The sequence below is a fragment of the Nicotiana tabacum genome, chromosome 11 (genome assembly GCF_000715075.1).
Source record: "Nicotiana tabacum cultivar K326 chromosome 11, ASM71507v2, whole genome shotgun sequence".
Lineage (NCBI taxonomy): Eukaryota > Viridiplantae > Streptophyta > Magnoliopsida > Solanales > Solanaceae > Nicotiana > Nicotiana tabacum.
This window is the reverse complement of record NC_134090.1, coordinates 37525238-37551234: the sequence shown is the minus strand read 5'-3', so window position 1 is coordinate 37551234 and position 25997 is coordinate 37525238.

The window sequence follows — 25997 nt, the reverse complement described above, 5'->3', positions numbered from 1 at the left end:
AAACAAAGATACCTGGCAGATTCACCGTCGCTTCGCCTTCATGGTGGCTTTTCTGGGAATCATGGTCTTCCCAAACAAAGAGCTAACAATTGATATTCGCACGGCAAAAGTTGTACATGTCCTCACCACCAAGAAAAATCACACCCTTGTCCCCATCATTCTCTCAGATATTTATCGGGCGTTGACTTTATGTAAATCAGGAGCGAAAGTCTTCGAAGGATGCAAAATTTTGTTGCAAATGTGGGTGATTGAACATCTCCAACAACAGCCCAAGATCATACAGTATGGGCCAAGCAATGATAATGTCATCGAAAGTTATGAGGAGAGAATGAAAGATTATAAGTCCCCAGAAGGGATAGAAGCCTGGGTATCTCATCTAAGGGCTTTAACGTCAAAACAAATTGAGTAGACTTTGGGATGGCTCCCGATGAGGGAAGTGATACACATGTCAACCTCAAATAGTTATTTGCTATTATTGGGATTGAGAAGCATCCAGCCATATGCGCCACTAAGAGTCCTAAGACAACTAGGGAGATACCAAGTGGTTCCTGATGATGAAGATTTGAGTATGCAAGTAATCGAATTACACCCTGAAGCCACTATTCCCGAGGCGTTAATTCAGCAAATGTGGAATGGATGTCGATACTTGAAAAGTGATACTCAAGTCCCAGACACTACAAGGGGTGAAATAAACCCCGGGTATGCAAGGTGGTTCGAGAAACGGTCTCGCGTGGATGATGTACCAGAAACCGAGCTAAGTAGGCCAACAAAAAGACCCCATGTTCAAAGCTTTAATGATAAAATCCAAGAGCGGTTAATCTGGGGAGAAAAGGAAAAAGGGTACAAAGCAACTATCCATGCCTTAAAGGAAAATTTGAGGAGCCTCAGTCTGGAGAAAGATTTGCAAGCACAAGAAGCCGAAGGCGAGAAGAAGTGTCTAGCTTGTGAGAATGAAAATCTTCACGCTCGATTCCAAAAAATGAAAAGAGTTTCTGAAACACCAAAGAGGAGCTGGAAGGATCAAAAACCATCGCCAATCTTTTTGAAAGAATGCAAAGATTATGATTCCATTCTTGCGGAAAACGAAAGGGCGTTGAGCAAAGCTAAAGAAAAAATCCAACAATTAAACGAAGAGGCCAGATCTAATAAGGAACGCCAAGTAAGGCAACCCGAAGAAGACAGGGCACAATTCAAGAAGGAAAAAGACCATTGGATACGATCAGAAGACCAGCTTCGTGCACAACTAGAAGAGGCAAGAAGATGCAATAGAGAACATCAACAAGCAGACATCGACAGGGAAAGAGCGCATGCAAGATTAGAGCAGGCCAGACTCCGAGCTCTATTAGAGTCAGCTCTAGATCGTGAAAATCGTGTCAAAGATATAGCCACCACTCGCCGTAGCAATTGCAGAACCAAGACCAACGTCTCCAAGATTTCAGGGCACAAATCCATGACCTGGCGGTCTACACCTCTCAAAGTTACGTAAACTGCCAAGGAATGGATTATGAAAGGTTTACAGAGCATGCACCCATTTTTGCCCGTCATCTAGCAATGGAGTTGGAAAGGATGTATCGTACGCTGGGAGGTCATCCAGGTCAAGCCCCACATTGAGCAGATAATCCAATAATTGACAACAAAAGTGGAAAGTGGGGCATGTTGTGAGATGTTAAGAGTTGTATCTTTTATTTTGATTTAAGTATGTGTGTTTCAAACCATTTTCTTATAAGGTTTTCAAATGTAATGTCTGTTCATCTTTGTATAATGAATAAAAGTGTTTGCCTTAGTCCGAACTACGCAAGGTCTGATTCATGTGGGGGCATGATACGTAGGCAATCTCTATAAGATTCGACCACCACAATAAAAGGAATATAATAAATAAAATAAAAGTGAGTAACAATAAAAATTCCAAGAAAGCTGGGACGATACAAGCAACCGAGCAAATGCATAATAGAAAGGGATTATTTGTCTAGGAGCATTGCATCTCAACGTGTAATTATATATGTGTTAAACTCTCAAAACTAACAAGTTTGTTCATTTCCAGAATTCAAGCAGTTAGTTTCTCTAAAGAGTATACTGGCATATTATCATTATCCCACGAGATCAAAAGGACCAATACCCGAAATTATGTCTATCCCAGATGTTGACACAGGTATTGAGCTAGATGAGATGGATGTCGGGAAAATGAAAGAAGAGATGTTTAAACTTAAGCAGCAAATGGCTGAGATGTACCAAGCCTGGTCTACGGGACAGTTACCCCCATCTTACCCAACTAACCCTGCTCCATCAATGACCCAAACTCAGGATAATATTACCACTGAATTATCCCCAAATTTCCCCATTTACCAGCACTACCGAGGCACCACCTCTCAGACACCGCAGTCTCCACCTCCGAAACCAGTTCCATACTTTCCTCCACCTGTGACTCCTGTTTTCGTAGCACCTCCCCCGGCTACATTCCACAAATCTCCTAGTGAGCCTACATTCCAGGCCCAGGACAACCAATATTACCCCCCCGGAGCCCACCCTCAAAGCCTCCGAAATCCATTCAACTGCTCCTCGTTTTGACCTCCCAACCGAAATTGACAAGCCATCCAAAAATGCTGAACAAGAAGAGATGTTCAGGAAGGTCAAAAGTCTAGAACAATCGTTCAGAGACATGCGAGGATTAGGTGGGAAAGTCAATGTAGCATACAAGGATTTGTGCTTATTCCCAAATGTACAATTACCAGTTGGCTTCAAGATGCCTCAATTTGACCTATACAATGGGCACGGCGACCCAGTAGCCCACTTAAGGGGTTTCTGCAGCAAGATGCGAGGAGCTGGGGGAAAGGACGAATTATTGATGGCTTACTTCAGTCAAAGTTTAAGCGGATCAGCTTTGGAGTGGTATACACGCCAGGACCATGGGAGATGGTACACCTGGGATGACCTGGCACAGGCATTCGCATAAAATTTCCAATACAATCTGGAAATCATCCCAGATCGATTATCTTTGACAAAGTTTGAGAAGAAACACAATGAAAGTTTCAGAGAGTATGGCTTTCGGTGGAGAGAACAGGCAGCAAGAGTGGATCCTCCTATGAAGGAGAGTGAAATGGTAGACTACTTCCTCCAAGCCTTGGAACCAACTTACTATGCCCATTTGGTTTCAGCGGTAGGGAAATCATTCAACGAAGTAGTGAAGATGGGAGGTATGGTGGAAGAAGGCCTCAAGACAAATAAAATTATGAGCTATTCAGAAATTAAGGCAACTACTCAAGCTATTCAAGGCGGAGTAGGAGGAATCAGAAGAAAGAAGAGGGAGGAAGCAGCGGTAGTTGATTCAGGAATTTGGTCGGGACCCAGAAGTTCACCGCCTTACTATAATCAACATCGACCTCACCAATCAACTCACCACCACAATCATCTCAACACTACTATCACCCTTCAGAACCTCATTTTTCCATCAACCATACACAAGCATACAATCATCCACCGGCACACGCTAACTGGCGTGCTCCTGCCATACCAGGTACTTACCCACGAGCCTATCCCGGACCAGGTTTCAGGCCGAGGCCAGCATTCAGGGGAGAAAGGGAACAGAAAAAGAAAACCTACACTCCATTGGGAGAGTCATACACCAGTCTGTTCCACAGGCTGAGACAGCTGGACATGCTAAGACCAATACAATCCAAGCTACCCAATCCCCCTCCAAAGAATCTGGACTACACCATTAGCTGTGAGTATTGTTCCGGTACACCAGGCCATGATACGGAAAAATGCTGGCATTTGAAAAATGCAATACAAGAGCTGATTGATACTAATAAAATCGAGGTTCAAACCCCCGAAACTCCCAATATCAACAGAAATCCAATGCCAGCCCATCAGGAGGCCAATATGATAGAAATCATACAAGCTGATGGGGAGACAAAGAAGCCATCACAAACTGTCATGATGGTCAGGTCTCATGAAGCCAAGCCAGATAAGCAGTTAACAGAGGAGGAGTCGGTACCTAAGCAGAACAGAAATGGTGATGAACCATCTGTGATAATCGAAAAAGGGTCTTCGAGCAAGGTTGCCACAAAGCAAGAAAGGTTGAAAGTGATAGTACCAGGGGTTGCCAGTAAACCCATTGTAGTCGTGGAAGGAGCCCGTACAGATCGGGTTATTATCACACCTGTAACCCAGCTACCAGTGATCAACAACAAGGCCATTCCATGGAACTATGAACGGGTGACTGTAATGTACAAGGGAAAAGGAATCAGGGAAGAAGTGTGTGAGGTGCAAGGCTTGACTCGTTCGGGAAGATGTTTTACTCCCGAAGAGTTAAGAAAAACTAAAATTAATCCAACACCAATAAAGAGAGCTGTGACGGAAGAAGAAGCGGAAGAGTTTTTAAGAAAAATGAAACTCAATGACTATTCTGTTGTGGATCAACTAAAGAAGACGCCCGCTCAAATTTCATTATTGTCATTACTGATCCATTCAGAGGAGCACCGTCTGGCTTTGATGAAAATCCTGAATGAGGCTCATGTTCTTGAAAAAATCTCTGTAAATCATTTGGGAAGAATAGCCAACAGAATCTTTGAGGCAAACAGAATTACATTTTCTGATGATGAATTGCTTGTGGAAGGTACCGAGCACAACGGAGCTCTTTACCTCACCGTGAAATGTGAAAACTCCGTAGTAACCCGGGTATTGGTTGATAACGGGTCAAGTGCAAACATCTGCCCTCTCTCTACTCTAAGCAAATTGAAAATCAAAGAAGAGAGGATCCAGAAGAATAGTATTTGCGTACGGGGGTTTGACGGTGGAAGCAGAGATTCATGTGGCGACATAGTGTTGGAACTAACAATAGGGCCAGTTGAATTCACAATGGAATTTCAAGTGTTGGACATAACTGTTTCTTACAACTTGTTGTTGGGTCGACCATGGATCCATGCTGCTAAAGCAGTCCCGTCAACACTACACCAGGTGGTCAAGTTTGAATGGGATCATCAAGAAATAGTTGTGCATGGGGAAGAAAGTTTAAATGCTCACAGCAGTGCCATTGTACCGGTTGAGGGAATAGAAAATGACCAGGGACCATGGGTATACCAAGTGTCCGACACAGTGTCGGTAGAGAAAATTTCAGAGGGGAAATACCTTCCGAATCCAAAGATATCCTCTGCATCAGTCATGGTAGCCTATGAAATGTTAAAAAATGGTTTTATACCCAGCAAAGGTCTGGGCTCATCTTTGCAAGGAATTATACAACCAGTATCTCTCCCCGAGAACTGGGGAACATTTGGTTTGGGATTTATACCCACTATCACCGATGTGAAAAAGGCCAGAAAGATGAAACACAAGGCATGGGATCTTCCAAAAACAGTCCCACATCTATCAAAGTCTTTTGTCAAGACCAGTGCTAAAAGTCGCCCGATAACAACAATTCCTAAATCCCGGGTCAATCCTGAGGAGGAATTAATTGAGAGATTCGAGAAATTGTTTAATGATGTGAATATGTTGGAAAGCGGAGAAGGGTGTAGCAACGCAGAAGTTCAATTCGTTGGGCCAGAGACAAAGCTTAATAATTGGAAAGCCACTCCTCTCCCCATTCGAAAGGAGTCTTGGTAGTTTATTTTGATTTTCTTTCAGTTTGTTTGGGTTACCTCAGGGTTGTAATCCCAATGCTTATCTTACAGTTTGTTTGAAGTGTGCAAACCTTGTTATCTTTCAGCATCCAATAAAATACAGTTTCCTTTATCATTCCTGATAGTTTTCTTTTTCCCTTTCTTCTTTTTCTATACAGTTGTTTTTACGCTGGCTCTTATGATATGGCATGCATGAGGAATCCTCAGCCCAGTCTTAAAAATCAATCTGGTTCCGAAGTAATAATTCAAGAAATATATTGTGATTATGAATCAGAATATGATGAATATGAGGTTTTTGAAGAGATTAGTAAAGAGTTAATTCACTTTGAGGAAAAAACCAAACCTAACTTGAGTGATACCGAGGACATCAATATAGGGGACACGAGTAATATCCGGTAAACTAAAATAAGTGTCCATCTCGAACCAAAGATCCGAGAAGAGTTAATTAAAGCACTCATAGAATTCAAAGATGTTTTTGCATGGTCATATGACGACATGCCGGGCCTGAGCACTGATTTAGTGGTTCACAAATTGCCCACCGATCCAACGGTGCCTCCTGTCAAGCAGAGGCTGAGAAAATTCAAGCCTGATATGAGTGTGAGAATTAAGGAAGAAATCACCAAACAAGGTCATTCGATTCACTCGATATCCTGTTTGGTTAGCTAATATCGTTCCTGTGCCAAAGAAAGACGACAAATTTAGAGTATGCGTCGACTACCGCAATCTCAACAAAGCCAGTTCGAAGGATAATTTCCCATTACCCAATATCCATATTTTGATCTATAATTGTGCCAAGCATGATATAGGATCTTTCGTGGATTGTTATGCTGGGTATCATCAAATTCTAATGGATGAAGAAGATGCAGAAAAGACGGCATTCATCACACCATGGGGAACTTATTGCTACCGGGTAATGCCATTCGGTTTGAAGAACGCCGGAGCAACCTACATGAGAGCGATGACCATAGTGTTTCATGATATGATACACAAGGAGATTGAGGTATACGTGGACGATGTGATCATAAAATCAAAGCATCAGGCCGACCACGTTGGGGATTTGAGGAAATTCTTCTTAAGACTTCGCAGGTACAACCTCAAGCTTAACCCTGCCAAATGCGCATTTGGAGTTCCATCTGGAAAGTTGCTGGGATTCATAGTCAGTCGACGAGGCATCGAGCTAGACCCGTCAAAAATCAAAGCCATCCAAGAATTGCCACCTCCAAGGAACAAAACTGAAGTAATGAGTTTGTTGGGAAGGTTAAATTACATCAGCAGGTTTATTGCTCAGCTCACAACAACCTGTGAGCCAATTTTCAAATTGTTGAAAAAGGATGCTGCGGTCAAATGGACCGATGAGTGTCAAGAAGCATTCGATAAGATAAAAGGGTACTTGTCGAACCCACCCGTGTTGGTCCCGCCAGAGCCAGGAAGACCTCTGATTCTTTACTTGACAGTCTTGGAAAATTCATTTGGTTGTGTATTGGGGCAACATGACCTCACCGGCAGAAAAGAACAGGCCATCTACTACCTTAGCAAGAAGTTCACAGCTTATGAGGTTAAGTATACTCATCTGGAAAAGACATGTTGCGCCCTAACATGGGTAGCTCAGAAGTTGAAACACTATTTGTCGTCCTACACTACTTACCTCATTTCGCGTTTGGATCCATAGAAATATATTTTTCAAAAGCCTATGCCAACGGGAAGACTTGCAAAGTGGCAGATATTGCTCACAGAATTTGACATCATCTATGTGACTCGGACTGCAATGAAAGCCCAAGCACTGGCCGATCATTTAGCCGAAAACCTGGTCGATGAGGAATACGAGCCATTAAAAACCTATTTCCCCGATGAAGAAATAATGCATATCGATGAGATGAAGCAAATTGAAAAACCTGGCTGGAAACTTTTCTTCGATGGGGCTGCTAACATGAAAGGAGTCGGAATAGGAGCTGTAATCATTTCTGAAACAGGGCATCACTATCCTGTTACGGCTCAACTGCGATTTTATTGCACCAATAATATGGCTGAATATGAAGTTTGTATTATGGGGTTAAGGCTAGCCGCAGACATGGGTATCCAAGAAAACTTAGTCATGGGAGATTCGGATCTTCTAGTACATCAAATTCAAGGAGAATGGGAAACCCAAGACTTAAAGCTCATACCATACCGACAATGTCTACATGATCTTTGTCAGCGGTTTCAATCAGTGGAGTTTCGGCATATTCCAAGGATCCATAATGAGGTCGCCGATGCATTGGCTACTTTGGCATCAATGTTGCACCATCCAGACAAAGCTTATGTGGATCCACTACATATTCGAGTCCACGATCAGCACGCTTATTGCAATATGGTTGAAGAAGAATTTGATGGTGAACCATGGTTCCACGACATCAAGGAGTATATCAGGATGGGTATATATCCCGCACAAGCCACAGGAGATCAAAAAAGGACCATTAGGCGATTGGCAAATGGATTCTTCTTAAGCGGAGGAGTTTTGTATAAAAGAACACCAGATCTCAGATTATTAAGATGCATAGATGCCAGACAAGCTACGGCTGTCATGTCTGAAGTACATTCGGGAGTTTGTGGACCCCACATGAGCGCATATGTATTAGCAAAGAAAATCCTCCGAGCTGGTTACTATTGGCTTACCATGGAGCGAGATTGTATCCGTTTTGTGCGCAAGTGTCATCAATGCCAGATACACGGAGATTTGATTCATTCTCCACCATCCGAGTTGCACACAATGTCGGCACCATGGCCCTTCGTTGCCTGGGGCATGGATGTGATTGGACCAATTGAGCCGGCAGCATCCAATGGGCACAGGTTCATTCTGGTAGCCATTGATTATTTTACCAAATGCGTTGAGGCCAAGACATTCAAATCAGTGACCAAGAAAGCTGTGGTCGATTTTGTCCACTCAAATATCATATGTCGATTCGGAATCCCAAAGGTGATCATCACAGATAACGGTGCTAATCTTAACAGCAACTTAATGAAGGAAGTATGTCAACAGTTTAAGATTACACATCGCAACTCTACCCCATATCGGCCCAAGGCGAATGGAGCAGTCGAGGCAGCCAACAAAAACATAAAGAAGATACTTCGGAAAATGGTAGAAGGTTCAAGACAATGGCATGAAAAATTACCATTTGCATTATTGGGATACCGCACTACTGTTCGCACTTCAGTAGGAGCAACTCCTTATTTGTTGGTATATGGCACTGAAGCAGTAATTCCTGCAGAAGTTGAGATTCCTTCCCTTCGGATCATCGCCGAAGCAAAGATTAATGATGATGAATGGGTCAAAACCCGTCTGGAATAGTTAAACTTGATTGATGAAAAACGATTGGCCGCAGTATGTCATGGTCAATTATATCAAAGAAGAATAGCAAGAGCATACAACAAAAAGGTGTGTCCACGGAAGTTTGAAGTGGGTCAACATGTGCTGAAACATATTCTTCCACATCAGGTTGAGGCAAAAGGCAAATTTGCCCCGAATTGGCAAGGACCATTCATTGTGACTAGAGTATTATCGAATGGTGCACTATGCTTAACAGATATTGAAGGCAAATGAATAGACATGGCGATCAATTCTGACGCGGTAAAGAGATATTATGCATAATTCTTTGAATGTTTGTATTTAGCATTATTTCGAAGATTGGAATGACAAAGGCAATTTATTCTGCTATCCAAACACTATACCCTTTGCTTTCCCTTTTGAGCCATATTTGTTTCTTTCCTACCCTCTCTTGGAATCAATGAAAATCAAATATGAAATAATTCATTAAAAAAAAAGAAAGAAAGAAAGAAAGAAAATCACTATTATTTAGTGAACTACGTTTGACCTGATTCCTAAAAGAAGGATACGTAGGCGCCTCACGGCTCGGTCATAGGGTGCACAATATGCATAATGTGCACAAAAAGAAACATCAAGAGACCCCAATCAAGAAACTGGGGCAAAGAATTGTATTGGAAATAAGAAAAAGATTCCAAGAGTTGTAATTTTAAACCCATACCAAAACTATTTAGCTTTTGATACCTTTCCATTTCCAACCACATACCAAAAAGACCTTTCGATAATCTTAGAGAAATGCTGAGTCAAGCAAATGAAGATGGTTCATAACACTCTGGTACCAACAAGAAAAGAAAGTAAAAATGAGAGAGTCTTATAGGTGAAAACCCACACGGGCACCATAAGATGACATAAGTTGAGAGAAAGTAAAATGAGAGAGTCTTATTGGTGAAAACCTTCGAAGGCACCATAAGGCAAAAAGGAAGTAAGAAATGAACAAATGAAGAAAGTTTGTCGGTGAAAACTCTTTGAGATATTGCAAGTCAAACAGGTCTGTAAAATGAAAAATGAAGTTGGGTTATGGAAATTTTGGGGGAAACAAATATGAGACAATTAAAAGAAGATTGATTAAAAGACTGGGTTGATTAATCCGAAATGCATACCCTGATCATTGGCGCCAGTAACTCCAATCAGATAAGTTTTTATTCCTTCTCCAACAGTCATCCAAATTTGGATTTTTCTTTTCATTCTATAATTGTCGAAATCAGCGTGTTTCGTCACTAATAATCTTACTTTTCTAAAGCTTTGAGATAAGTTTTATTCCAAACAAATAAAAAGGAATGTCAAGGTATACTACCAAGATTCAAGATTACATGATGCAAAATATGACCATGAAAGGCGGGAGATAAAAATAATAAGATATGGGTGTAAGAAAAGTGGAATCAAAAGTGGATGTCAGGAGAACATATGATTACGGTTAAAAGGGTTTGAAGGAAAACATACAGAGGGGAATCCTATAGTTAAGGATCAATTACAAGGACAAACAGTCTTTTCAACCATTTCAAGGCAACAAAACAAGACAGAGAAGCCCCACCGTCGGCGAGAATGCCCAGTTAACCATCCTGTTTTAAAACTAACAAAGTTTTCTTTGATTTAAAAAGCAGGTGCAGAAACAACATTTGTGTCAGGAAAAACCTGATGGATGAAAAGAATTAAAGAAGGAATCAGGCATCCACCTGGAGAATGAGGATGAAAAGAAGAAATCAGGCGTCCACCTGGAGAATGAGGATGAAGGAATTAAAGAAATCAGGCGTCCACCTGGAGAATGAGGATGAAAGAATTAAGAAGAAATCAGGCGTCCACCTGGAGAATGAGGATGAAGAATTAAAGAAGAAATCAGGCGTCCACCTAGAGAATGAGGATGAAGGATTAAAAAGAAGTCAGGCGTCCACCTGGAGAATAAGGACAAAGAATTGAAGAAGTCAGGCGTCCACCTGGAGAATGAGGATGAAGAATTGAAGAAATCAGGCGTCCACCTGGAGAATGAGGATAAAGAAGTTAAGAAGTAATCAGGCGTCCACCTGGAGAATGAGGATGAAAGAATTGAAAAAGTCAGGCGTCCACCTGGAGAATGAGGATGAAGAACTGAAGAAATCAGGCATCCACCTGGAGAATGAGGATAAAGAAGTTAAGAAGTAATCAGGCATCCACCTGGAGAATGAGGATGAAAGAATTAAAAAGAAATCAGGCGTCCACCTGGAGAATGAGGATGAAGAATTAAAGAAGAAATCAGGCGTCCACCTGGAGAATGAGGATGAAGGATTAAAAGAAGTCAGGCGTCCACCTGGAGAATGAGGACAAAGAATTGAAGAAGTCAGGCGTCCACCTGGAGAATGAGGACAAAGAATTGAAGAAATCAGGCGTCCACCTGGAGAATGAGGATGAAAAGAAGAAATCAGGCGTCCACCTGGAGAATGGGGATGAAGGATTAAAAAGAAGTCAGGAGTCCACCTGGAGAATGAGGACAAAGAATTGAAGAAATCAGGAGTCCACCTGGAGAATGAGGACAAAGAATTGAAGAAATCAGGCGTCCACCTGGAGAATGAGGATGAAGAATTGAAGAAATCAGGCGTCCACCTGGAGAATGAGGATAAAGAAGTTAAGAAGTAATCAGGAGTCCACCTGGAGAATGAGGATGAAGGATTAAAAAGAAGTCAGGCGTCCACCTGGAGAATAAGGACAAAGAATTGAAGAAGTCAGGCGTCCACCTGGAGAATGAGGATGAAGAATTGAAGAAATCAGGCATCCACCTGGAGAATGAGGATAAAGAAGTTAAGAAGTAATCAGGCGTCCACCTAGAGAATGAGGATGAAAGAATTAAGAAGAAATCAGGCGTCCACCTGGAGAATGAGGATGAAGAATTAAAGAAGAAATCAGGCGTCCACCTGGAGAATGAGGATGAAGGATTAAAAAGAAGTCAGACGTCCACCTGGAGAATGAGGACAAAGAATTGAAGAAGTCAGGCGTCCACCTGGAGAATGAGGATGAAGAATTGAAGAAGTCAGGTGTCCACCTGGAGAATGAGAATGAAGAATTAAAGAAGAAATCAGGCGTCCACCTGGAGAATGAGGATGAAGAATTAAAAAGAAATCAGGCGTCCACCTGGAGAATAAGGACAAAGAAAAGAAGCAGTCAGGCGCCCACCTGGAGAACAAGGGAATATAATTGAAGCAGCAGTCAGGCGCCCACCTGGAGAACAAGGGAATACAATTAAAGCAACAGAAGTCAGGCACCCACCTGGAGAACAAGGGAATACAATTGAAGTGTTGAAATCAAAAGCCCGCTCATATGAGAAAGGAGCACACTTAGAGTCAATAAAGCAGAGGAGTCCAACAAAGTCCCCAGCAGGAAACAACTAGAGTCCCAAACAGATAAAGAAAATACGGGACACAATGAAAAGGAATACGGAATAAGCCAAATGCCCAAGAGTCACCAAGATATCAAGACAACAAGAAACGCAAGGGCATGATCTAGATAAGATTTTATAATTCATGTACCATAGGCTAGTTTAGCTTTTTGTATTACCTTTGAAGCAAGGTGTAATAAGGAGGTCAGCAAGCAGTAAAAGCAGCACAAAACAGCAGTAACATCACAGTCCCACGGTAATCCCAGCTACCCTAAACTTCCCGAACTACATTGACCTGATTCTTTTATAGCCAAGGATATGTAGGAAACCTTTGAAGTAGAGGTTCAGTCAAATCTTTCAAAAAATGCTTCCCACGGAGTATTCGGACAGGCAAAAATCGCTCGTATCCGCTCACTTTATCTTTGCACGAAAACTCTTCGAGTTTCCGCGCAAAGAGGGGCAGCTGTGAGCACGTGATTTTTGCTTCGCGAAAACTACTCCAAAATAAATCAAAAAATAAAATTAATTTCTTTTAGTGTGCAATTTTAGAAAATTGTTTTGCGTTTATTAATTGTTTGTGTTTTATCCGTAAATGTTTGCTTTGTTATATTTAAACAAATATTAAAATAAAAATACATGTTTCATGCGTAACTAGGATTTAATTATGCATTTAATAATTGAGTTAATTTAAAATAAAATCACAAAAAATATGCATTTGTTCTGTTTTTAATGTTTCACTGTGTGATTAATGTTTTATCTATGTGTTAATGGTTATTAAAAGGTAATTAGTATTTTTGTAATGATAATTTTGTTTTTATAATTTTGATTAGGATTTTAATAATTAAAAATAAAATTAAGAAATGGAAAATAAGCTTTAATTATAAAATAATTGGACCTGGATTGAAATCCAGGCCCAAATAAAACAATTTTCCCCTCAGCCCAATCCAGACAACCCAGGTCCGGTCCAATTCAAGGCCAAGACCAAACGACGACATTTGGTCACATTTTATCAAGGGCCGTTAGATTAGATCAATTCAACAGCCGAGATCTCATCACCCTAACCCATAATCCTTACCCGATCCAATACCCGGTTCAACCCGTCCCCCCAACTCAAACCAAACGACATCGTTTGGATAAGTGAATAGATCCTGGCCTTTCATTCTGCTTGATCTAACGGTCAGCATCAATCCACCCTTCCCCTATATAAGGCCCAAACCCCTACCCCGTCCCCCTAACCAAACACCCCCCATTTTCACTATTCATCATCTTCCTCAAACACACCCCTAACCCTAGCCGCCCTAGCATCCCACCGCCTGAAACCAGGCAGCAACAACGCCGCCGGTCACCAAATTAACACCCCAGACTCCTCACCATTTCCTCTACACGGATCTGGCCTTAGTTTCCTTCGAATCAGACCCCAACTCTTCGAATATTAAATCGAAGGTTGGTCTGAAAACTCCACCCTTTCCAATGGCTTCCAAAATAACACCACAGCTTCCCCTAAATACCCTCACCAAGGATCTGTTAGTTGCATGGCTCGAATCCTACTGGAACTGCTCGAATCTTCATTTGAAGATTCGAGTAAAACCTGACCCTATCCCAACCTACCTCAAACTCACACCATTTACCCACCTGACTTCCCTCGTGCCTAGAATACCATTGGTTTGATTTGAATCTGCCCAGAAGTGTTCGGATTTAGGATCCAAATTCTGAAACCCTAAAAAATTTCCAGTCTTGGAATTTTTTCAATTCAAACGAAGGATTGAGGTTTAATCGACCTTAGTCAAAGTATTTTCAGTTGAAAATACTTCGACTAAGGTCTGTTTGATTTCAAAAAGCCCGAATCCAAGTTGAGTTTGAGTCTGGTTGAATTTGAAGGTTCAGAGGTATTTTTTCTATTCTTATGTGTATTCTACGTGTATTTTTGTTTGTTTCATTAGTCTGTTTAATTTTTTTCATAATTTTCTAGTCAATTCTGTGATTCTGCCTTATACCTGTCTATATGATATAACAAGTGAATTGTTTCTGTTGTTATGATTATTTACAATATGTGTAATCGACTCGATTAAGTTCGTCGATTAGTTATGTTATGAATGCTCGTTTAATACTGATTGAAATAATCTATTTCTGTAGACTGTTTGTTGACAATTGTTGTAGATAATCAGTTTAAATTAATACTCGTCAGTTAAATCACCCTTGTTTACATTTCAATGAGTCTGTCAAAATGAATGTTGTGTATATGTTGATTTCTGAACCAGTAAGTTTCAGGGCATTGTCAGTATACTGACAATGCCCCTGCATTTATGTTGATCTGAATTTCAATTCAATTTTTTTTTTGGTTCTGTTAAGCTCTGCATAGTGTTAATGTGTTTGTATGCAAGTTCAGCTGCTCAATCTGAATTTAGCTTGTCCATTAGTTATTAGACATTGAGTTTGTTGGGTCAATTAACTAACAATGAAAGGACATAATGTTATTTGATTTAGGAATTGGTTGTTAGCTGCTAAACAAGTTTAATTCAAATAACTTGGACAGTAATTACAGTAGGATTTCAGGGACATTTCTGGGAATGAAACAGATAAAACAATGAGGGTAATATGTTAATGGTAGTGTGCTGAAAGTGGAAAGTTAATGGCTATTTATTTAATGTGATAATGGGAAACAAAGGGTAATGGGGCTGCTGAAAATCAGGATAAGATCACCTAATGGGATTTAAAGCAGATTTTAATGGAACTTTCTGATTTTTAAAAGAAGAAAGGGGTCCAGGCAGCACTTAAAAAAGAAAGGGGCAGACCTGTATAAGATAGAGGGGATTGGGACTGAAGAAAGAAGAAGAAAAAATCTGATTTGAAGGACAGATTTTAAGACTGAGATTTTAAAGGAGAGAATCAGACAGAGAGATTTAGGGACTCAAGATCAGTTTTCAGAGAGAGTTTTTTAAGAGAATGGCAGATTTTTAGGAAACAGATTTGAAACTCAGATTTTGAAGAGAAAGAATACACCTAGAGTGGGATAAAAAGAAAGAGAATTAAGCAGAAAAATCAGAAATGAAAGTCTGGAGAGGAAGAAGAAAGCAGAAAAAGAAACAAAAAGAGAATATTCACACACACACACACAATCTGAAACAGATACAAAAGCAGAAACAGAAAAATCAGAAATATGAATTTGAAATAAGAAAGAAACTGAAATCTGAAAAATGTTATTCTAGAATCTGTCCGTTGTTTGTTTGTGGATATTGTTCAGTTTGAATCTGAAATTTTTTCTCAAGTTTCTGTCACTGTTCATCTGGGTTAACGGGTCTTGTTCGGACTTGCTGTGTTATTGGTATATTCTGCCGGTGTTTCGTTGCTGCTATTATTGCTGAAATTTACTCCTTCTACCTTTATTTCCAGGTACATATCTTTTTAAACTCATGTTATGAAGATCTTCAATATAACAAATAAATGAAGCTTGGAAATTATAATTCTGTTTTCCATTCGTCCGAGTTCATTAGTTTAAATTTCAGTTTTGTTTCATGTTAGTTAACTAGTAGTGAATTCAATACGATGGCTATAAGTTAATTGTCTTATTTTGAAATTCGTATAAAAGCTTTGTAATAATGTTAGCCATTCCGAAATCTCATTAGTTTAGTCATATTTGAACTGTCAAAATAAGGAACATGGCCGAAAGTTGGCTGTTATTTGAACTTTATGGTATTGTTAGTTAGGTGCAGCATAATATGAAAATATCAAGGAAAAGTACATTATTGGATTATTTGGTTAGTAGTTAATTATTGTTTAAAGCTAGATGATGTTGGTTGCATTTTGCTATATTATGGCATAACAATGGTTATGTTTATAATCAATAGTTGAAAGTTACCTTAGTAAAATCCGCTATGTTCACAATGTCAAAGATATGGCAAATAATGTTGTATGCAATATCACTTTATTAAGTCAACAAGTAGACTTATTCTCTTTCTTAATAACAAAGGGCCTAGGAATTTATACAATGCGATAGTAGTGTTTAGCAATAATTCACATAGATTGAGAATCAAATTGGTTTGATTATGTGTATATATCCCAAATTCAATTATAAGCAAAATTAATTAAAATAATTTCGCCTATTAGATTAAAAACAAGTATATGAGAATGAGATGAGATGTATAAGCACGAATTGCAACATTTTATATCAATGGTAAGTAGAAATAGAATTTGTATTAAATAAAAATAATGAAAATTCTTCAAAAATATCTCTTCCCTTTGTAAATCATTTTTTTTAGTTTCATATGCAATTCATTTCGGGTATATATATATATATATTGTATTTACGAAAAATGGTATTCTTAATCACACTTTGTTTATTTTACTCCTAAAATTTGAATGGCTCGAAAGAATATAATTCATATGTGGAAATATAATCAGCTGTAAACATTTAATAGATTGTGAATTCTTTTCAAAGAATTTAAGGGCCTCTGAAATGGGATTTTCTTATGATTTTTCACATAAAATGTATGAATATAATAAACAATTTGTGGAAAATCCATAATACCATTACAAATATTTTGCACAATTAGGGATGCGTTCGCGTACCCTGATTATATTTTTAAAAGCAAATTCGGATTATGCGTACGCGCAATTTCGAGCAAATATTTAATAAAAACTATAATATGGTCAATTTTATTGTGTACACGTATGCGTGGCACGATCCTCTGTAATTATAAAAGGTATATAATACGAATATACGTACGCGTAACTCGTTATATAATTGTAAACAATAAACAGAAGCGGTGACAAAATCCTGCAATAAAAAATGTAAAAATCAAGATAAGCCAAGAATAAAAACAGTTAAGCGACCGTGCTAGAACCACGGAATTCGGAAATGCCTAACACCTTCTTCCGGATTAACAGAATTCCTTACTCAGGATTTCTGGTTCGCAGAATAACAAACAGAGTCATATTCTCCTCGATTCAGGGATTAAAACCGGTGACTTGGGACTCCTTAAAATTCCCAGGTGGCGACTCTAAAACAAAACAAATAAATCCCGTTTCGACTGTCCTTAAATTGGAGAAAACTCCCTACGCACCCTCGCGGGCGCGGAAAAAGGAGGTGCGACACTCGTCTTTCTAATGACATTCAATGAACTGCCGATTCCCATTCTCCTAAGCGATAATGTCGCTGCCGATTCAGTTCCCTAAAACGCATTGATTGCACCTGCCGATACGTCTTTCAAAGAGAATTAATGACGTTGTCGGTTACGTTGCCACCTTTCCTATAAATGGAAGGCTTCTTGAACCAACTCTTCATTCAAAAGTTTTCCAACAGCCCTTCACCCCTTTCTTCTCTTCATCCTCATCCATTGTTATATTCTATGCTCGAGGCTTGTGGCCTTAAGGCTACATGGCAGCGTTCTTATCAGTCACACCATGGCCTGTTTACAGAACCTTCCCTTACCGAGCGAGATTGTGCTGATTTGTTGTTGTTGTTGGCCCGAGGTGATGAGAGAGAAATCTCAAATTATCCTCGCATTAGAGGATATGAGGACTATGGTCATCTCCCCTGACTACCCGGTGCAGCGCCTCACTCCTTTTGCTTTCCGTGGAGTGAGGTGGTTTTATCTACTGAGTGTTGCATCCCGCAACGGTGTAACATCTCAAGAAGTGGCTTCACGATAGTAGTCCTGGCGAGACCCATACTCGCCAGATTTTTCAACCAGCCACTTCTTCATCCCTCTCCACTCCTTCAACTTTTTCTTCTTCTTCGTCATTTTCCTCTTCTTCGTCTTCTCCATTGGAGATGCAGTTTTGGAAGATCGGGACAAGGCCCCCGAGGAGATGGTGCTCGAAGATACTGCAGCCAAGGATGCACCCCCGAGATTAGCTTAGACTTTTGGCTTTTATTATATATGTACTTTTTTGCTTCTTTATTTCTATGTAAGGATCCCTCGTGGACTTTTGTAATCATATGCTTATGAATAAAGGATTTTTCTTCAATTTGTCTCTAATGTATGCTATATTTTCCTTTATCTACGTTAGTGAAGAATCTGAATACATGACTACACTGATTTGGTGCAAATATCGAGCCCGGGTGTGAGTATTTTTTCTAACTTTTGATTGATTGACGCGGCTCCCCGCGGAATCCTTTGTCGTTCCTTGGATCGAGCCCCGATCGGATTCATAACCTTGGGTCGTCGGGACCCTGACTCCGAGCTGTATTAGAATAAGGCTTCGAACTTCTCAGAACGAGACTTAGCCTTTAGACCCTGCGATAATCTTCGAGGGGGGATTTGCTCGGAAGCCCGAGAATAGAGATAGGCTTTCGAGAACAGTCCCCGGGTGGGGGTTTGCTCAAACTCGGGCCACCTGGAGCTTGTTCTGAACTTAGTGTAGATATCCTTAAGGAGTTGCAGATAGATCCCGGTTGAGGGCTTACCCGGGTATAGATGATACTTCGAGGTCAAGACCGTATGAGTAGGTTCTGAGAGCTTATCCTCTTTTTGAGAGAGGGACCCTCGAGATCGGGTACCATCTCGAATCTCGCAATGATATAAATGGCCCCTTAGAGCATATCTTCTTCTCGGTGGAGGTCCTCGAAATCGGGTACCATCTCAGGACTTTGGCTGATGCAGGGGTGTCTGACCCCGAAATGTCATATGGCGGCGTCGAGCGTATGATATAGTTATGAAGCGACCGAGGCAATTCTGCCGGCATATATTTCCAAAGCAATAAAAGCTTTAGCCAATATTTTTAGTCGGCCTTTGAGGCGGCAGGTGGTCACTGCTTTTCCCATATATAGGGTTGTCTTCGCTCTTTTGGAGATTCCATTATTCTGAGTAGTTATCCTCTTTCATAGAGTTCTCCTTTCCTGCACTAATTTTCCTTTAACTCAAAGCTTTCGCCCAAGTCTTCATTTCCCCTTTCTTCGTTTTACCATAGTCATGGCTGCTAGGCCTGAATCCGCTTGGAAAAGAGAAAGGAGCTCCGCCTCTGGGCACTTTGCTTCGGGAGGGAATCTCCTATTAGAAGAGACTCCCAACGTTCGAGGTTACCGGGATTATGCCTCATGTCACACCTCTTTTTTCTACCCCCGAAAGGGGTATAAGGGAGTTTTTCTAATTAAAGTGACAATAATTGAAATGGAATTATTTATATTAAATTCAGAGACACCACTTGGGATAATTTATGGTGTCCCAAGTCACCGGTTTTAAAATTCTGAATCGAGGAAGTTTGACTCTTATTTATGGTCTGCAAACACAGAAATTCGGGTAAGGAATTTTATTAACCCGGGAGAAGGTGTTAAGCATTTTTGGGTTCCGTGATTTTAGCATGGTCGCTTAACTATTAATATTGGCCTAATTATCTGATTTTAAAATATCTTTGAAACCTATGTGCATTTTTGTTCCTTTTAAAATGCTTTTAATAATCCGATTGTTATACAACTAATTATTTGAATACACGTTGTGAATCATATTACGGGAACCGTACTCACGATCCACAACATGTTCATTTTATTAACAAGATTAAATTGTGGCCGGGTCACATAAATGTACCCCTGAATTTTAGAAATTAAGCATCACAACTACGTCACGGGAACCGTACCCGTAGCTATGAAATTATTTAATTAACGCGCATAAAGCAAACTACGAGAGTTCAAAGCATTTTTCTACACTAGTTGATATCGATGTGAGGGCCATAGACTAGGTGATTGGATGACACACCTCAAATTTATTAAAGGAAATGCATTCAACTAAGTGAACTACGAATATTCATATTTAAAACTAACTTGAAATTAAGTATCACGACTACGCCACGAGAGCCGTACCCATAACCACGACAATTTATTGTTTCCGCTAGGCCTCAACCAAAATTAAGATAATAGGAATAAAGTTGCTAAACATACTGAACTAGCACTTGATTGAGTTGCCTCACCCTAATAAACTGCTCCAAATATTTAGGCATAATGTCAAGATTAATAATGAAACCAACACTTAAAGAATTGCCTTAGTTCTCATAAAACCTCACTTTTGAACCAACTTTCCATTTATCCCAAAGGGCTGCAAAGGTACCGTTCTGATTTAAAAAGCAAAGGCTAAAAAAAAGCTTTTAAAGATAAAACAAAACTCAGAAACATACTCCAAAGTACTTGCCAAAATCACGGAGAAAAGTGACAAAATCAGCTTCTGTCCAATTCAGAATTTCCACGCTAATTCCACGTTGTTAAAGGCAAATACTATTATTCTCACTTGCTGAATATTTAATAATCACATACAAAAATCGACAAAGACATAGAACCAGCATTAGAGTGAAAAAAACATGATCAAACATTGGACCAAAATTTATGAAAACTCAATACTTATGCAAAGTGTTCAAAACGGAGGAAATTAAATGATCCTAACTTAGCTTTTAAATGATATTAATGAAACATTTTTAAACAGCTTCCCTACTGAAACTAGACGAAGCAATCTGAGCAAAAACTACTTCATTTCATGGAGTGGGTCAAACAGTGAAACATAGATTCATCATATAGTGTTGTAGCAGCCGCAAACCCAGCCAAGTTCAAGATCCACTTGAAATACTCGCAGAAATCAACAGAAGAAAAGGAGGAAGAAGCCAACAATCAAAATCAGATAACCAAACTAAGAAGAAAACAGTAAGCCCAATGGCACATATTGATTTAACCCATAACGAATCAGACTAAGTGAAGGGAGAAGGAATGAACCTGTTAATTCGAAATTCTTTCACTAATAACCGAAGATTACAATGTTTTGCTCCAAAATCCAACTGAAAACAGTAACAGTATCGAGCAGAAATTGCAAGCCAAATCCAAATCGCAAAAACTCGGACAGAACTCAAACGACACCGGAATTTCGAACCCAAACACAAACTCCAACTTAAACTTTAATCCAACTCTATTCTTGAGAACCAGAAACCAAAAAAAATGCTGGAATTTGTAATTTTGGAATTTTCTTTTGAAATGAAGTAAAACTAGAATCTTCAACTGCCGTGAAGCATAGGCAATGACCTTGCCATCCTGCATCAACACCCCCACCAAGTCCAATGCGAGATGCATCACAATAAACTGTATAAGGCCCTGAACCTGTGGGCAAAACCAACACCAGTGCCGTAGTCAGAGTTGTCTTGAGCTTCCGAAAGCTCACCTCACACTCATCCGACCATCTAAACGGGGCACCCTTCTGGGTCAACCTGGTCATCGGGGCTGTGATAGATGAAAACCCTTCCACGAACCGACGGTAGTAGCTTGCCAATCCCAAGAAACTTCGAATCTCTGTAGTTGATGCTGGTCTAAGCCAGTTCTTGACTGCCTCTATCTTTTTCGGATCAACCTGAATACCCTCTGCTGATATAACATGACCCAGGAATGCGACTGAACTCAACCAGAACTCACACTTCGAGGACTTAGCATATAACTGACTATCCCTCAAGGTCTGAAGAACCACTCTAATATGCTGCTCGTGCTCCTCCCGGCTGCGGGAATATATCAAAATATCATCAATGAAGACTATCACGAACGAATCCAAATAAGGCCTGAACACTCGGTTCATCAAATCCATAAAAGCTGTTGGGGCATTTGTCAACCCGAATGACATTACCAAGAACTCATAATGCCCGTACCGAGTGCGGAAAGCTATCTTAGGGACATCGAATGCCCTAATCCTCAACTAATGGTAGCCAAATCTCAAGTCAATCTTCAAAAATACCTTGGCACCATGAAGCTAATCAAACAAATCATCAATCATTGGCAATGGATACTTATTCTTGATTGCAACCTTGTTCAATTACCAGCAATCAATACACATTCTCATTGATCCGTCCTTCTTCTTAACAAACAACACCGGCGTACCCCAAGGCGAAACACTCGGACTAATGAAACCCTTCTCAAGCAAGTCTTGCAATTGTTCCTTCAATTCTTTCAACTCAGGCGGGGCCATACGATACGACAGGATAGAAATGGGTTGTGTGCCCGGAGCCAAATCAATGCAAAAGTTAATATTCCTGTTGGGTGGCATACTCGGCAGGTCTGAAGGAAAAACCTCAGGAAACTCACGAACAACGGGCACAGAATCAATAGAAGGAATCTTTGCACTAGAATCACGTACATATGCCGAATAGGCCAAACACCCCTTCTCGACCATACGCCGAGCCTTCACATAAGAGATAACACTACGAGTAGAATGACTAGGAGTCCCTCTCCACTTTAAACAAAGCAATCCTGGCAAAGCTAAGGTCACAGTCTTGGCATGACAATCCAAGATAGAGTGATAAGGTGATAACCAGTCCATCCCCAAATGACGTCGTAATCAACCATGTCCAGAAGAAGCAAATCTACGCGAGTCTCAAGACCCCCAATCACAACTATACATGAATGATGGACTCGATCTACCACAATAGAATCACCCACCGGTGTAGACACATAAATAGGAGCACTCAAAGAATCACTAGGCATGACCAGATACGGTGCAAAATAAGATGACACATACGAGTATGTAAACCCTGGATCAAATAACACTGGAGCATCTCTATCACAAACTAGAACTGTACCTGTAATAACCGCATCTGAAGCCTCAGCCTCGGGCCTGGCTAGAAGAGCATAACATTGGGGTTGGGCCCCACTACCCTGAACTACATCTCTGGGATGGCCTGCTGCTGGTTGGCCTCCACCTTTAGTGGCCTGAGCTCCACCTCTAATACCTCTACCTCCGCATCTAGAACCTCTACCCCCACCTCTAACTGGCTGGGCGGGCTATGGAACACTTGGTGCCTGAACCATGGCACGGGAACCCTGATGCTGAAAGCCACTCGGCGCTCGAGGGCAAAACCTAGCAATGTGACCCATATCACCACAAGTGTAACAAGCCCTCGGCTGCTGAGACTGCTGGCCCTGACGACCTGAATGACCACCCCAGAAACTCTGAAGCGGCGGTGCACTGATAGGAGCTGGGTGGTGCACTGTAGGACTGCTGATTAGAATACTGCATCTGAGGACCGCGGCCACCTGAAGCACCGTGAGAAACCTGAAGTGGCGACTGAAAAGGCCTAGGAGGATGGCCTCTACCATATGAATCCCTACCTCCAGACGAGGTACCATTGAATCGGCCTGAATGACAGGGCCTCTTGTCCGACCCATGACCACCTCCCTGTGACAGAACTATCTCCACTCTTCTGGCCACATTGGTCGCCTCCTGAAAAGACATCTCACTCCCTGCCTCCCTATCCATCTGAAGACGAATCGGCTGAATAAGTCCATCAATGAACCTCCTCACCCTCTCTCTATCTCTCGGTGGGAAGTATGATAAGAGCATGACGAGCCAAGTCGATGAATCTGGTCTCATACTAGGTAACAATCATAGAACCCTGCTAGAGGCGCTCAAACTGCCTCCGATAGGCCTCTCTTTGAGTGATGGGGAAAAACTTCCAGAAATAGCTGCGTAAACTGCTCCCAAGTCAAGGCTGGCGATCCGGCTGGTCTAGCTAAGCAATAATCTCCCCACCAAGTCTTGGCGGATCCAAATAAGCGAAAAGTAGCAAAATCGACCCCATTGGTCTCAACTATCCCCATGTTCCTAAGAACCTCATGACAGCTGTCTAGATAATCCTTGGGATCCTCAGTAGATGCACCGCTGAAAGTAGTAGTAAAGAGCTTGGTGAACCTATCCAACCTCCACAAAGCATCGGCAGACATAGCTGCTCAATTGCTGGTCTAAGCTACCACACTCGGCTGAACTGCTCCAACTGGCTGGATCGCTGGAGTCTGAAACTGGGGAGATACCTACTCTGGAGTGCAAGTAGTAGGAGTCTGGGCTCCTCCTCCATCCTGAGAGACGGCTGGTACTATAGGAAGCAAGCCTACTCGGGTGACACTTGTCGCACCTCCTTTTTCCGCGCCCGCGAGGCGCGTGGGGAGTTTTCTCCAATTGAAGGACAGTCGAAACGGGATTTATTTAATTATTTCAGAGTCGCTACCTGGAAATTTTAAGGCGTCCCAAGTCACCAATTTTAATCCCTGAATCGAGGAGAATATGACTTTGTTTATTATTCTGCGAACCAGAAATCCTGAGTAAGGAATTCTGTTAATCCGGAAGAAGGTGTTAGGCATTTCCGAATTCCGTGGTTCTAGCACGGTCGCTTAACTGTTTTTATTATTGGCTTAATTATCTTGATTTTATTAAGTACATTTTTTGTTACGTGATTTTTCTACCGCTTTTACTTATTGTGATTAAGGACCCTTCTTTGAATCGAATTACGCGTACGTATATTCGTGTTATAAATTTAAAATTGCGGAATTGTGTCACGCGTACGTGTACACGATAACTTTTGATAATATATTTATTAAACAATCATTTTTTCGAAATTGTGTCGAATCAAGAATATTTGTTTTTCTTAAATAGTGAACCGCACATCTCGGGTTTTTATGAAATTAATTTAACGTCCTCGAAGAAATCCCTTATATTAAATATTCGCTCGAAATTGCGCGTACGCATAATTCGAATTGCTTTTATTGGTATAATCAGGTTACGCGAACGTATCCCTAATTACACCAAATATTCTTAATGGTATTATGAAATTTTCACAAATTATTTGTTATATCTACACATTTTATATGAAAATACTGAGAAATTCATATTCAAGGGATGTCTTTGAATTCTTTTAAAAGAAATTCACAATTTTTTAAATGTTGCCCGTCGATTATAATTCCCGCGCATAAATTATATTTATCCAGACTATTCAAATTCAAAGAAAGGAATAAAAACATGATTAACACTATTTCGACAAATACAACATATATATATACCAAAGAATGAATTGCTTATGAAACTAAAAAATGATTCATCAAGGGAAGAAATATTTCCAAGAATTTTCATTATTTTTATTTAGTGCAAATTCTATTTTTTTTTACTTACCATTGATTTAAAGTGTTGCAATTTGTACATGTACATCTCAACTTATTCTCATATATTCGTTTTTAATCTAATAGGCGAAATTATTTTAATTAATTATGCTTAAGACTGAGTTGGGATAGATATGTATATATAATCAAACCAATTTAATTCTCAATCTATATGAATTATTGCTAAGCATTATCTTTCACATTGTATAAGTTCTTAGGCCCTTTATTATTAAGAAAGAGAACAAATCTACCTGTTGACTTAATAAAAAGATATTGCATACAATATTACTCATCATATTTGACATCGTGAACCTAGCGGATTATACTAACGCGTTTTTTAACCATTGATTATAACACGACCAAGTTTGTGCCAAAAGATAGCAAATTGCAACCAACATCATCTAGCTTTAAACAACAATTAACTTACTAACAAAATAAACCAATAGCGTATTTTTCCTTGATATTTCCATATTGCGCTATACCTAGCTAACAATACCATAAAGTGTAAATAAAAGCCAACTTTCTGCCATGCTTCCTATTTACACAACTCAAAGATAACTAAACTAATGAAATTTTGACATGGAAAACATTATTACAAAGTTTTATATGAATTTCAAATAAAGACAATTAACTCATAACTATCAAATTGAATTCACTACTAGTTAACTAACATGAAACAAAAAATGAAATTTAAACTAATGAACTTGGACAAATGGAAAACAGAATTGCAATTCAAGCTTCATTGATTTGTCATGCTGAATCTTTTTCAACATAGAATTTAAGAGATAAGTACCTGGAAATGAA